Raw genomic sequence first — 13,298 nt, forward strand, 5'->3', positions numbered from 1 at the left:
GACATTAAAATACGTTAAATTTCATATGAGTGAAAATTCATCCATAAGTATATTCCATATGCCAGTGGTTCTCAACCTTTTCTTCCCCGTGGAACCCCCTTTAAATGCCTTTTGTGGTCACGGACCATGGCCACGGTCCCCCAAGACCTAAGATTTAAATCATAACATTTCTTCAAGCTTTCACGACCCTACTGGAACAACACCACGAACCCCCCCTCCCCCGGCAAGGTTCTGCGGACCACAGGAGATTGGTCTCACAGGTTGAGAACCACTGCCATATGCTATTAATGTTCCCCAGACCCAAATAGAGGGGTTTTGTTAAAATCAGCCAGTTGTAGCATAAAGGTCTTCTGAAGCAGACATACCTGTAACTTCCAACAAATAAAATTTATCTGATCATGGTAGCTCTTTTTACTACCATTTTTGCTGCATCTAGTGATTTTCTAGAGAGCTATGAGAAATCATCCATTAATGGTGTAAAGGCACTAGAAGATTAAATTAAAAATTTCAATTGATGGGTTTTTTTAGCTTAGGGTGGGAGTGGTTAAGGATAAAGAGATCCCTAAATCTAAAATTTGAAATTGTGCTCCAAAGGCTGAATATCAGCAGTATTCATAGCTCTACAAGTAGAATGAAAATGTATCTTTAGATCATGGGCTTCGAACACAAAAGCTATCCTAAGAAAAGTGGGAAAATGCCCCGTCAATGCCCAGCAACATAAAATAAGAACTAAAAACCACACAAAAAATGTGATCACAAACTTCCACTTGTAATCTTGTTGTAAGGCATGAGGAACTTCAGAATCCTTCAGAATCAGTAGAGCTACCTACTGATTAAAAATATGTATATCATTGAAAAGATGAAGACAGGGCCAATCTGAAGAGTGTTCTGCAATTAACACAAAATTCTATTCTTACCATAATAGATGTTTAGGAGAAAACACGATGCATTTTGACCTGCCCAACAGAAGTCATATGGCTTATAACATTTCCCAGTAAACCTTGGCCTGAAGCATTGGAAACACCAGATGGCATATGCTGCAAAACAAGATTGGGTGGTGGGGGAAATCATAGGAATTGGGTGTGTAAGAACATTAAAAGTCATGAAATCAAAGGATGTGTAAAGGACTGTTAACTACAGATAGTCCTCGACTTACAACAGTTCATTTAGTGACCATTATAAGTTACAACTGCACTGTAAAAGTGATTTATGACCATTTTGCACACTTATGACTGTTGCAGCATCTCCATAGCCACATTATCAAAATGCAGATGCATGGTACCTGACTCACATTTATGATGGCTGCAATGTCCCGAGATCATGTGATCATCAGACAAATCTATTACCATTGAAAATGACCTAGATTATGTATCTGAATGGTCAAACAATTGGCAACTCCAAATCTCTGCTAACAAATGTTCAGTCCTGCACATTGGCAATAGAAATAAGGACATCAAATATATGCTATCTGGAAACGATCTAAAAGTTGACCCACACTCTGTCAAGGACCTAGGAGTACTCACTTCAAAAGGTCTAAGCCACAGATCTCACTGTAACATCATTGCAAAAAAGGCATTAAGAGTTGTCAACCTTATTTTACGAAGTTTTCTCTCTGCTAACACTATACTTCAAACTAGGGCATACAAAACCTTTGCCAGACCTATCCTGGAATACTGCTTACCTGCCTGGAAGCCTCACTGTATTTCAGACATCAATACATTAGAGAGGATCCAGACATATTTTACCAGAAGAGTACTCAACTCCTCTGCTCGAAATAAAATTCCCTATCCCACTAGGCTTGAAATTTTAGGCCAGGATAGCCTTGGATCTATGCCATCTACGTTCCGACCTAAGCTTAGTACACAAGATTATCTACCATAACGTCCTACCTGTTAATGAGTACTTTAACTTCAACTGCAATAACACGAGGGCTATCAATAGATTCAAACTCAATGTAATTCGCTCTAATCTTGATTGTAGGAAATATGACTTCTGCAATAGAGAAGCAAATGTCTGGAACACTCTACCTGATCCTGTTGTTAGTTTCTCTAACCCCCATACCTTTTACCTTAAACTGTCTACCGTGGACCTTACACGTTTCTTAGGAGGTCCCTAAGCGGGTGTGCATAAGGGCACCAGCGTGCCTCCTGTCCCTGTGCTACTGTCCTTATTTATATGTACTCATTTTATGTGTTTATGGCTATGTTTTGCCTATTTATAGCCATTTATTTGTGCCAATTTTTTTTTCATGTGTCCATGTCTATGTCTATACTGTTACTTGTTTCCTTGTACATGTTTACAAATAAATAAGTAAGTAAATAAATAAATATTTAGCAACCTTCTGACAAGCAAAGTCAATGGGGAAGCCAGATTCTCTTAACAACAGAGTTATTAATTTAACAATTGTAGTGATTCACTTAACAAAGGTGGCAAGAAAAGTCGTAAAATGGGACAAAACTGACTTAACAAATTTCTCACTTAGCAACATAAATGTGGGGTTCTATTGTGGTCATACGTCAAGGACCACCTTTATTAATATATCTAAAACAGGAGGTTAAAACTGTCCAGAATGCTCATTTGCATCTACCTCACATTAAGACATTCCAGCCTGATTTATTTCTTGAACTCTACTGTACAGCAAATGGGATGGAATGGAATAGAATAGGAATAGGATAGGAATAGGGATAGGGATAGGGATAGAGCTGAAAGGGAGCTTGGAGGTCTTCTAATCCAGCCCCCTACTCAAGCAGGAGAACCTATACAATCTCAGACAAATGGTTGTCTAGCCTCTTCTTAAAAATATCCAGTGATGGAGTGCTCATGATTTCTGAAGGCAAGCACTTCCACTGGTTAATTGTTCTCACTGTCAGGAAGTTTCTCCTTGGTTCCAGACAGGGGTGGGTTCTACTTACCTTTACTACCGGTTCACATCATGGCCGTGCGCATGCGCAGATCACTTCTGATGATGTCCGGGTCAGTGGGCGGAGCCTCCCACAGGTTTTACTACCAGTTCTATCGAATCGGTCCAAACCGGGGGCAACCCACAACTGGTTCCAGGCTGCTTCTCTCTTTGATTAGTTTCCATCCGTTGTTTCTTATCCTGCCCGCCGGTGCTTTGGAAAATAATTTGACCTTCTCTTCTTTGTGACAGCCCTTCAAGTACTGGAATACTGCTATCATGACACCCCTAATTCACTTAACAACTGTCTCATTTAGCAATATAAATTTTGAGCTCAGTTGTGATCATAAGTCCTATACCTACCTATACTGATTTCTAAAATACTTTGGTTATATTTCAAAACCTGAAATATTTTCTCCACCTTTTCTACAGGGGTTGAAGTTTAAAAACTTACCAGTGGATATGATGAAAAGCATGCAGAGCACATAATTCAGTAGTCTGTTCATCATCCCTTGGTGTTGCTTGAGCTCAAGAGGAATCACAGCTGTGACTTGAATGAATTGAAAATAATAATAGTAGGAACGTCAGACCACAATGTAATGGGATTGTGGGGGGGAAGAAGCTACCATGATTTTGGGGAAGCTACAGAGATTTGGGGAATCTTCAACTTACCTGACGACTGATTTGTAGTTGGTGTCGATAATGACAAGTCATAATACGTTCTGCAAGGGAAAATGCATTGCCACCTCATCTAATTTTTCCCACTTAGCAACTTCCGGATTGAATCTCCACTAAACTCCTAATACAGCAACTAAGATCTCAGAAAGATCATAATGATTTGATTAGAACTAGATGAGCCAAAGGTTGCATGTTTTCTTCTTCGATTCTCCCACTTTGGGTACGTTGTGATAGGCACACAGTGTGGTATCTCTTAGTAGGCAGTGCTGACTCTAAATACGTAGGTCTGGGAAGGTATGATAACATCAACACCCAGATGCAAAAGGTTTGGTATTTTAACTAACCAGAATCACTTTTATTGGGAAACAGCAAGAATCAGCTTGCGGCAAAATGGGAGGCAAACAAATTTAACAATAAACAAATAAAACTCAACAGTAATTAACGTAGGGGGACATAATGTGATTTGGAAGGGTGAAGTCTGCAGAAGATGACACCAGCATTTTCCATATGTTTATGGAAATTCTCAGTCATGCAGGTCATGGTTGTCCCAAATATACTTTTTCAAGAGGCAAACAAAGTCCAGCTGCATCTTGAACAAGTACCTTTGGTGGTACAACATTGTCCATTGTTTGCTACTATTGAGCTACTTGGGAGGGTTTTTTTGTGGGGGGGGGAAGCTTCTTAAATCTGTTTCAATCAAATTAACAATTGAAAGCTGCAATAAAAGTCCCCTAGGGGCTAAGGCAGATCTGGTTTTTTTATGGCCCCTGAGCCACATCTGGCCCTTTGACTGGCCTCTGTGGCCTATATGAGGTCAATTGGAAATAGCACTTAGATTTATATACTGCTTCATAGCAGTTTACAGAGTCAGCATATTGCCTCCAACAATCTGGGTCTCATTTTACTGAGGTTGGAAGGCTGGAAGGCTGAGTCAACCATGAGCCAGTCAGGATCAAACTCCTAGCAGTCAGCAGAGTGTGACTGAATGTGTGAATGTGGTATTAGCCTGTAATACCACATTCTAACTCCTGTGCCACCATGGCTCTTAGAAGTTACATGTACTTATGCAATTAGAAATCACATGTAAATAAGATATAACATGTATTCTTACTACGGTAGTAGCAGCTAACAGTTGTTAACAGATTAACAGAGTTGGAAGGGACCTCGTAGGTCATCTAATCCTATCCCCTGCTCAAGCAGGAGATCCTACACCATTTCTGACAAATGGCAGTCCAGTCTCTTCTTGAAAGCCTCCTGTGATGAAGTTCCCACAACTTCTGAAGGCAACTTCTGTTCCATTGTTTGATTGTTCTCACTGTCAGAAAGTTCCTCCTCATTTCTAGGTTGAATCTCTCTTTGTTCAGTTTCCATCCATTATTCCTTGTTTGGCTTTCAGGTGCCTTGGAAAATAGCTTGACCCCTTCCTCTCTGTGGCAGCTCCTCAAATATTGGAACAATGCTACCATGTCTCCCCTGGTCCTCCCCTGGTCTAGTGAAGAGATTCACTAGACTAGCAATGCCAGGTTCCTGTAACCGTTCTTCATATGTTTTAGTCTCCAATCCCCTAATCATCAATCTAAACAATATAATTAATTGCTTTATTATAAAGCAAAAAAATTAATATTAAGCAGTATAAAATTCAGCCTATTGGTTTGACCCTCCACAAATGTCCCAGTTTCTCATGTGGGCTAAGGGAACCATCTTTAGTTCCCATTCCATGACACTATCATCCATCCAGAATCAGGTATACAACTATTTTCAGTAGGGCAAGCATTAAATATGCAAAATGTGTAACCCATCAGTATCCTTTTGTAGAACCCAGAATCTTTCATAGACAGTGGATCAAAATCCCTTTGACTCTCTATCATTCATTCTCCCTCCCTCCCTCCCTCCCTCCCTCCCTCCCTCCCTTCCTCCCTCTCTCTCTCTCTCTCTTTTGGGGAAATGTAAGGCACCCATTGTGTTTTAGAAAACTTTCCAATTATTTCTTTATTTGGCAAGGAAAAAATGGCAAGGAAACAAGGTAGTCTTTTTTGGGAAAAATGAGGGTGGAAGAAATCAGAGAAACAATAAAATCAGTCTGAATTCCTTAATTAGAAGACAAAGCAAGATATATATGCATTATTCATTTTGTATTTTATTCATGTTCATTTCCTTCAAAAACCAAGCCATGCATGTGGGAAGGAGCGAATACAAGCTCAAGTTTCTTAGGATGTATTCCACTGTTTCTCAAGGATTAGAGAATAACATTTCTTTATCACAGTGTTTGCTAATCAGCTCACCAGCATACGAATGCCTTTGACACAACCAACAACTGTTTTGTAAATGAATTGGTGATTGCTACATTTTGAGATGGATTAGGTTCACTTTCTATTCTCTACCCCCACAAATATCATCCCGTCATGGCTGTAAAAATCCAATTATTTATTTATTTATTTATTTATTTATTTATTTATTTATTTATTTATTTATTTATTTTTGTCAAGCATGTATTTTATGACAGATACAAGTGTAAACATAATTATAAATACATGAAAAGGATATGAATAAAAGAAAACATTAGGACAGGGATGGTAGGCACGCTGGTGCGCTTATGCACATCATTATTCCACATCAAGGAAACATCCCACCCATCTGATGAACTCATGTGTGATCCAGCAAAATTTATACCTTCAAGAAACAATTGATCCTTAAGGTGCCACAAACATCTGTATCAGAGGTGGGTTTCAGCAGGTTCTGACCAGTTCTGGAGAACCGGTAGCAGAAATTTTGAGTAGTTCGGAGAACCGGTAGTAAAAATTCTGACTGACCCCGCCCCCATCTATTCTCTGCCTTCCAAGTCCCAGCTGATTGGGAGGAAATGGGGATTTTGCAGTAACCTTCCCTTGGATTGGGGAGGGAATGGTGATTTTACAGTATCCTTCCCCTGAAGTGGGGTGGGAATGGAGATTTTACAATATCCTTCCCCTGCCACTCCCACCAAGCCACACCCACAGAACCGGTAGTAAAAAAATTTGAAACCCACCACTGATCTGGATTGTTTTTGGTGACCCTCAAGAGAACTATGAGCCCTGTATAGTGGTGGGATTCAGCCAGTTCACACTACTTCGGGGGAACTGGTTGCTAACTTTCTGAGCAATTTGGTGAACTGGTTGTTGGAAGAAACCATTAGGGCAGCGAACCGGTTGTTAAATTATTTTAATCCCACCACTGACCCTATACAGCCTGTCCTGCAAATGTGTTTTTCTTGTGCTCAGATGCTATAGAAGAGAATCTGCTATTGCTGGCCCAAACTATCACTGACTTTTTACCTCAGAGTTTTTACCTCAGGGAGGAAAGTAACATGGAGTGATTTGATGATGGCTCTGTGTAGCTGTTGTGCAGATATGACACTTTGCCCAGTGGTGGTTTCAAAAGTTTTTACTACCGGTTCTGTGGCCATGGCTTGTTGGGTGTGGCATTGCTTGGTGGGTGTGGCAGGGGAAGGATACTGTAAAATCTCCATTCCCACCACACTCCAGGGGGAGGATATTGCAAAATCCCCATTTCCTTCCAATCAGCTGGGACTTGGGAGGCAGAGAATAGATGGGGGTGGGGCCAATCACAATTTTTACTACCGGTTCTCCAAACTACTCAAAATTTCCGGTTCTCCAGAACTGGTCAGAACCTGCTGAAACCCACCTCTGATTTTGCCTTTCAAAATTGCTCATATATCTCCCAAAAGGAGCAATATTAATAAAAGCAGCAAAATTTTGCCAAGGTTAATGTGCAAGGGCCATTTTTGTCTGAAAATTACATTCAGACACACACGTTCCCTTAATTCTAGGTCCGGTGAATACAAGTAGTCCTCATTTAGTGACTGACTCATTTAGCAACTATTCACAAATATTTCATCATTAGTGATGAAAAAGTAACTTGGCAGCTAATCCACCCTGAGCCCGGAGTTCTGGATGTGTCAAAAACTCTGTTTCCTGGCTTTATTGCTAACCAGCCAGGTATCTCTGCTACTATGTATATTTATTTTGGACAATTGTATTGATTTTTATTGTTTTAAAATGTTTTTAGTATTTTTGTTGTAGTATATTTTTCAAATTACAAGCCGTCCAGAGTTATGGATTGAGATAAGTGGCTATAGAAATAGAAAAAAAACATCCTCTTATTTATGACCTTTGCAGGTCTGTAAAGCATAGGAAAACTGAAGTCAAATTGTAAGCACAGTTATGGTTTCATTTAGAACCGCTTTATTTAACAACCAATTAGCCCATCCCAATTGTGGTAATTAAACAAGGACTATCTAGAGACCATTGTACAAAATCCTAAAGCACAAAAGCTTACTGGAGAGATATACTGTAAAGTTGCACCCCAATGGGTTCTTTAGTTCATATAAAGAAATAGGAAGTCTCCATCCACCACCAACTCATATTATTATTCCATATTTGTATATGTATTTGTGTAAGTGATCGGAAAATACATATCAGTTGTCAGCAGCAGAATTCCTGCCAAGACTGAAGTTAAAAAAACTGCCAAACATTATATTTGTTACAGTAATCCGTCTTGCAGCAAAAGGAATACCTTATATAGGCATTGCTGAACTGAATAGTATCTACACAGTAAGAGGTGCAACCTTGACTTATTCTTTTAATGTATCCTCCTGTAAATGAAAAAGACAGGTGAAGGGTTAGGATTGTCTAAATATATTTATTGTCATTACATAGACTCATATTTTATTCCTAGAATAAGATAGGTTGTTTACTTGGCATTTACTAAGGAGCAACTCTTTCCATTCTTGGATTTCAAAGTCAGTGTTATTCACCCAAACAGAATGGAAAAGGGAACATATTAAGGAAAGCAGTATTTGTGGGATCCTTGGTGCTTGCTGAGCTTTTTTAGTTTTCTTACAGACGTTTCATTACCAAACTAAGTAACATCATCAATGCTTGGATGATGTTACCTAGTTTAGTGATGAAACATCTGCAAGAAAACCATCAAGCTTAGAGAGCACCAAGGACCCCACAAATACTGCTTTCTCACAATTCAACCCTGAGCTACAAATATCCTTTTCTACTGGTACAATTTATTTGTTTAGATTAGAAGCATGGTTCTGTCCAGTGTCGATTACTTTAAGTTGTTCCACGCTGTTTCTCACCTTTGGAGTTTCTTTGAATGAAGCAAAATTGTTTTGTAGACCCATTGCAGGTGGATGGTTTGCGACATTTATTATCCTTTCCAACTGAATAACACTGATGACATATCAGCCCTTCAGCTATATGATGCAAACAGAAGAAGGAATGAGGTAAAATATATTCAATTCTACATATACAGTCTAAGTAAAATAAGGTCTCTTCAGATTGAGGGCAACTCTTGATGATTTAATGGAAACATTCGTGATGATGTGATTGTTTTGCACCAATGTAAAAGTTTTTTTTTTATTACAGCCAAGATCATTTTTCAACTTTCTAATCTAATCTACAGTCCTAGGCTTTCTTATGGTTTCTATTAAAGTATTAATCAACTCCAACCTTGCTTAACCATTTCAAGAGCAGCAGTATGCTGCCATCTATTATGAATGCATATGTATAAGGGAACTATAAGCAATTTTTTGCATTCTTTGTCAATTATCTATCTATCTATCTATCTATCTATCTATCTATCTATCTATCTATCTATTATTTATTCTTTATAAGCATACCTGTTGGAAAGGACAGCAATACCAAGAAGACAAGAATCAAAATCTGAGTCAACGAAAGTTTCATTCTGAAAAAGTCATTCACATGTGAAAAATGTTCAAAAACGTATGCATATTTTGTTGGTTGATTGCTCTTTTCCATGCAGATACTGATACATATATTGATAGGGTTCAAGGTTGACTCAGCCTTTCATCCTTCTGGGGTTGATAAAATACGGACCTAGATAGTTGGGGGCAAACATGCAAATAATGCTTACATTGTTAACTGGCCAGAGTGTTATAAAGCAAAAAAATAGAATAGAATAGAATAGAATAGAATAGAATAGAATAGAATAGAATAGAATAGAATAGAATAGAATAGAATAGAATAGAATTAATAATATAGTGAGTAGAGTAGAACAGAACAGAACAGCTTTATTTGGCCAACTATGATTAGACACACAAGGAATTTGTCTCCAGTGCAGATGCTCTCAATGTACACACAAAGTAACAGTGTAATAATAATCATAATATGATACCAATAAGTATATACTGCACTATGGGGCAGTATATTAGCTTAAGTGTTATTGCTATACTATGCTATTCCTATTATTGTAAAAAAGCTATTGGGCTTTAGAATTATCAGGTCTTTTTCTTGATTCACAACTTACCTACTACAAAGGAGAATATGAATAAAGCAGTAACAATCAACATCTTATGCATTATGTGAATTTGCATCCAGAAAAGAAAACCAGAAGGGACAGAACAGATTGGGATGGTTTGTGAGGAGCAACAAATTCCTTCCCCAAATTATAGAGAAGTATAGCCCAAGAATAAACCATCATTTTTCAGAAAGTATAGAAGACTTCGTTCTTATAGGTTAGCTGATCCTTCAATAAATTGCGGATTATTTCAGGTACTATTCACAGCCAGAATGTAAATAATAGGAATTAAGTATCTCTTCTTTCAGCAAAATAGGCACTTGAGAAGTGTTTCACACCAGACACCAGTTACCTTTGGAGTTTCATGAAGACCAGGAAGAAATGTTCTGAAACAAACACACTAAAATGTTGCTTAAGTTAGTTCAATGAGCAATGATTAACTCAAATTTGGAAGTAGGTCACTGCCTGGACAAGGTAGGTATTTTCTTAGAGCACTAGGTAATTAACTCCAATGTAACTAACTACTATATATTCATCTTAACTCCAAAGGTTGAAAGCTGATTTAACTGCACTACATCTGCTAGCAACAAAGCAATTAATGCCAATACTAACTTGCATTTCAGCTTAATCATGGTTAAGGCAATCCAGAAATTAAGTGTTGGATGTTGATCTGTAAAATAGTTGACTCCTATCTGAACAGTCTATATTTAGACATGACCATTTCAACGCCTTTTGTAATAATTGGAATAGAGCCTGTGCAAATGTGAAAGAAGAAATTCAGAAGCCTAGATTAGATCAATCTGAATTCACAAGGTCAATTTTCTGAAAGTTGGCAGTTCAAATTGGAAGATACTCTGTATGGGATAGATTTTTATAAAGCTACTGTACAACCAAATCGAACTGTTTTGTTTATAGTAGCTCTAGATGACACCTCTGCTTCTTTTCCTTTCTTTGATATACAAAAATAATTATATACATCACCACCTCTCTTTTTAGGACCCTGTAATCTCTTAATTTGGGGTAGAGTAGGGGTGTGGATGGAACTGAACATTTACTGGCTGGATGCCCTTCCTGACACCACATGGAATTTGGAGCAGATATTTTTCTTTGCACTCTATGGGAAAAATATCAGCCGCTACTTAGGACTGAACTCCAAACCTTCCAAATTGGAAGTGTCTTCACCACTAGGCCACCAAACATATTGAAATAGGACCTATTTATACGTTTCCAACCATTGTGTAATTGGAGTACATAGATGTATCTAGAAAGCCAAGACCAATTTAGTGATGAAGGAGGTATACAAGGGGCAGAAACACTCAAATTCAAAATTATTCTCAACCAGTAGAAACTTATTGGGTTATGTTGGCCAGTAACTCTCTCCCCACCCAGCTAATCTCACTAGGTAGTTCTTTTTGGACAAAAATCGGGAGTGCTACCTATCTTGAATTTCCAAAGATGTGACATAAATCTAATGACCCAGTTTCTAATAATATACACAAGCTGTATGAGCTACAAAACATGTGTGCAGCCATAAACAGTTCGTGCATTTATTTCTACCAAATTTGTAGAGCCATGCTATCTTCTCAATGCATCACATAGTTGTTCAGAAAATCTTCAATACTATTGAAAAATATTTGACCAGATCACAAAAGGGAAGCACAAGTCATTTTTGAGATCCACTATATTTTGTGGCCCTGCATGGCATAGCTCATATATTTTGCGGCACACTTGCTCCTTGGAAGGAAAGTTATGGCAAATCTAGATAGCTTACTAAAAAGCAGACATCACCCTGTCAACAAAAGTACGTATAGTCAAGGCTATGGTTGCAATGTATGGCTTTGAAAGCTGGACCATAAGAAAGGCTGAGCGCCAAAGAATTGAGGCTTTTGAACTCTGGTGCTGAAGAAGACTCCTGCGAGTCCCTTGGACTGCAAGGTGATCAAACCGGTCAGTCCTAGAGGAGATCAACCCTGACTGCCAGAAGGCCAGATCCTGAAGATGAAACCCAAATACTTTGGCCACCTAATGAGAAGGAAGGACTCACTGGAGAAGTGCCTAATGCTGAGAACGGTTGAGGGCAAAAGAAGAAGGGGACGGCAGAGAATGAGGTGGCTGGATGGAATCACTGAAGCAGTCGGCGTGAGCTTAAAGCAGTGGTTCTCAACCTTCCTAATGCCGCGACCCTTTAATACAGTTCCTCATGTTGTGGTGACCCCCAACCAAGGGTGGGTTCTAAATTTTTTTACTACTGGTTCTGTGGGTGTGGCTTATTTTGTGGGTGTGGCTTGGAGGTCATGTGACTGGGTGGGTGTGGCTAGCTGGTCATGTGACCGGGTGGCCATGGCTATATGTATAGGGACTACTCAGAGGGCTGAAAAATGTGATTTCTGACAGGTCCTCGCACTTTTGACCGGTCTTCGCAGTTGACTGGTCATCATTTATGCCCATTGTACCATTCTTAACAACCGTGTCACTCATTTCACAACTGCTTCTCTTCACCATGGTGACAAGATAGCACAAATACGTAAATTGTGAGGACAGTCATAAGTTCGAGGACTGGTCAAAAGTGCGAGGACCAGTCAGAAATAACTTTTTCAGCCCTCTGAGTAGTCCATATGCATAAAAGGATACAGCAATAGAGAGTAGGAGTAGGAGTGAAGGTAAGAGAAGGAGGAAGAGAGGAGGAGAAAGAGAAAGAAAGAGGAAGTAGGGAGAAGAAGAAGAGGGGGGGAAGAGAAAGTAAGTAAGAAAGAAAAGACAGAGGTGGTAGGTTTGAGGAGAAAGATTGCTGTACAATAAAAAAGATGAAAGAGAAGAAAGCCAACCCCAAACAAATATTAAGATATTAAGATAAAGAATGAATTGTTAAACTTTAAAGAATAAAAGAGAACAAATAGCAATAAATAGCAATAATTAGAAACACATACAACGTATTTTCTTTGAACAGAGTATTTGGCCGGTTCACAAATTTAAACAGTTGTAGGAGGTTAGCACCCACCCCTTTCCTAGAAGAATGAAATATTTTGGGAAATATTAAAAAGGCAGAATATTATATTTCCCTACCTGGATGAAAAATGAAGAAGCATATTTTACAGACAAAGCAGCTCCCACCTTCCTGCCCCCCACCCTTTGTTAATGGGCCAGAGGCAGAAAGTCAATCCTTTGTCAAAGGACATTTGCAACACAATAGCAACAGAAACTAACACAATGGGGCCCATCAAGCCATGTGATCCTGTCCACCATTAAACCATCTTTCCAAGCAGTCTCCATGTTTCCAGTGTCTTTTTCCCCACTTGGAGCAGTACCCAGAAGGATATTTCTTCCAACACAGTATTTAGTCATTTCAATTAAATTTACAATTTCTATATTTCCTTTTTACCATATTTATTCCTCA

The sequence above is a fragment of the Pituophis catenifer genome, unplaced genomic scaffold (genome assembly GCF_029215685.1).
Source record: "Pituophis catenifer annectens isolate HBS135680 unplaced genomic scaffold, rPitCat1.0.hap2 SCAF_12, whole genome shotgun sequence".
NCBI lineage: Eukaryota > Metazoa > Chordata > Lepidosauria > Squamata > Colubridae > Pituophis > Pituophis catenifer.